Below are 2,846 nucleotides of genomic sequence, written 5' to 3' on the forward strand. Positions count from 1 at the left end.
CATTAGGAAACTCATTGGAGGCTAGTGGACGTCCATTGAGGTCTTCCTCAGTGGCGTTCACTGCCTCTTTCTCCTCTCCAAATTCGGTCATGTTGATGGCCTTACACTCTCCTTTTGGATTTTCTTCTGTATTGCTTGGAAGAGTACTAAGAGGGAGTTCAGTAACTTTCTTACTCAACTGACCCACTTGTGCCTCCAAGTTTCTAATGGAGGATCTTGTTTCAGTCATGAAACTTTTAGCGGTTTTGATTAGATCAGAGACCATGGTTGCTAAGTCAGAGTGGCTCTGCTTAGAATTCTCTGTCTATTGCTGAGAATATGATGGAAAAGGCTTGCTATTGCTAAACTTGTTTCTTCCACCATTATTGTTGTTGAAACCTTGTTGAGGTCTCTGTTGATCCTTCCATGAGAGATTTTGATGATTTCTCCATGAAGGATTATAGGTGTTTCCATAGGGTTCTCCCATGTAATTCACCTCTTCCATTGAAGGGTTCTCAGGATCATAAGCTTCGTCTTCATATGAAGCGTCCTTAGTACCGCCTGGTGCAGCTTGCATTCCAAACAGACTTTGAGAAATCACATTGACTTGCTGAGTTAATATTTTGTTCTGAGCCAGTATGGCATTCAGAGTATCAATCTCAAGAACTCCTTTCTTCTGATTCGTCCCATTGTTCACAGGATTCCTTTCAGAAGTGTACATGAATTGGTTATTTGCAATCATTTCAATGAGTTCTTGAGCTTCTGCAGGCGTCTTCTTCAGATGAGGAGATCCTCCAGTAGAGCTGTCCAATGACATCTTGGACAGTTTAGATAGACCATCATAGAAGATACCTATGATGCTCCATTCAGAAAGCATGTCAGAGGGACACTTTTTGATCAATTGTTTATATCTTTCCCAAGCTTCATAGAGGGATTCACCTTCCTTCTGTCTGAAGGTTTGGACTTCCACTCTAAGCTTACTCAATTTTTGAGGTGGAAAGAACTTTGCCAAGAGGCATTGACTAGCTTTTCCTAACAGTTCAGGATTTCTTTAGGTTGTGAGTCCAACCATATTCGAGCTCTATCTCTTACAGCAAAAGGGAATAGCATAAGCCTATAGACCTCAGGGTCAACCCCATTGGTCTTGACAGTGTCACAGATTTGCAAGAATTCAGCTAAAAACTGATGAGGATCTTCCAATGGAAGTCCATGGAACTTGCAGTTCTGTTGCATTAGAGAAACTAATTGAGGCTTAAGCTCAAAGTTGTTTGCTCCAATGGCAGGGATAGAGATGATTCTCCCATAGAAGTCGGGAGTAGGTGCAGTAAAGTCACCCAGCACCTTCCTTGCATTGTTGGCATTGTTGTTGTTGTCGGTTGCCATGTCTTCTTCTTTGAAGAATTCAGTTAAGTCCTTTACAGAGAGTTGTGCTTTAGCTTCTCTTAGCTTTCGCTTCAAGGTCCTTTCAGGTTCAGCGTCAGCCTCAACAAGAATGGTTTTGTCTTTGCTCCTGCTCATATGAAAGCGAAGAGAACAAGAAAATATGAAATCCTCTATGTCACAGTATAGAGATTCCTTGAGGTGTCAGAGGAAAAGAGAAATAGAAGGAAGAGGTAGAAGAATTCGAACTTAGTAAGATAGAGTTCGAATTGTGCATTGAGGAGGAGTGTTAGTCCATAAATAGAAGGATGTGAGAAGAGGGGAAGAAATTTTCGAAAATTAATTAAAAGAAATTTTGAAAAAAATGGTAATTGATTTTCGAAAACTAAGATTGAGAAAGAAATAAAGTGATTTTGAAAAAGATTTTGAAATTGGAAATCAAAGAGATATGATTGAAAACTATTTTGAAAAAGATGTGATTAAAAATATATGGTTGAAAAGTTATGGTTTTAAAGAGATATGTTTGAAAAGATATGATTGAAAAACAATTTAAAAAGATTTGATTTTTAAAATTAATGACTTGGCTAACAAGAAAAGATATGATTCAAATATTAAACCTTTCTCAACAGAAAAGGAAACACACTTGAAATGTTGAATCAAATCATTATTTGTTCGCAAGTATTTTTGAAAAGTGGAAAGAATTTGATTTTTAAAGTATATGATTTGAAAAGATATGATTTGAAAAAGATTTGATTTTGAAAAATTATGGAAACTTGAAAAAAAATTTGAATTAAAAACAAAATCTTCCCTCTTGTGCCATCCTAGCATTAAACACCCAGAATGGTATCCATTTTGGCGTTTAACGCCCAAAATGCTACCCTTTTGGGCGTTAAACGCCCAGCCAGGCACCCTAGCTGGCGTTTAAACGCCAGTTTTCCTTCCTCACTGGGCATTTTGAACGCCCAGATTTTTCTGTGTAATTCCTCTACTGTATGTTCTGAATCTTCAATTCTCTGTATTATTGACTTGAAAAGACACAAATTAAAAATTTTTTTGGATTTTTAATAATGAGGAATAATCAAAATGAAACTAAGATCAACTAAACAATGCATGCAAGACACCAAACTTAGAAGTTTGTATACTACTGACACTAACAAGTTGAGAATGCATATGAGAAACAACAAAACACTCAAGACAAGAGAATTTAAAGATCAGAGCAATGAAATCATCAAGAACAACTTGAAGATCAATGAAGACACATGATTGAATTCAAAGAATGCATGCAATTGACACCAAACTTAAAATGAGACACTAGACTCAAACAAGAAATATTTTTGGTTTTTATGATTTTGTAATTTTTTTGGACGAAACATAAAATATTTTTGGTTTTTTTTGCTTTTGTAAATTTTTTTTTTTTGGATTTTTCGAAAATTATATGGAAAAGAAAATAAAGAGATTCAAAATTTTTAATAAGAATTCCAGGAATC

The 2,846-nt window shown here is 35.9% G+C and overlaps 1 non-coding gene across 1 annotated transcript; it reads left to right on the forward strand.

The window, feature by feature from the left end:
• Positions 1-850: 850 nt before the first annotated feature.
• Positions 851-958, forward strand: LOC127745881 (small nucleolar RNA R71). The gene has a single exon (XR_008007505.1). It is a non-coding gene; the product is annotated as a small nucleolar RNA R71 (small nucleolar RNA).
• Positions 959-2,846: the final 1,888 nt, after the last annotated feature.

The sequence above is a fragment of the Arachis duranensis genome, chromosome 3 (genome assembly GCF_000817695.3).
Source record: "Arachis duranensis cultivar V14167 chromosome 3, aradu.V14167.gnm2.J7QH, whole genome shotgun sequence".
Taxonomy (NCBI): domain Eukaryota; kingdom Viridiplantae; phylum Streptophyta; class Magnoliopsida; order Fabales; family Fabaceae; genus Arachis; species Arachis duranensis.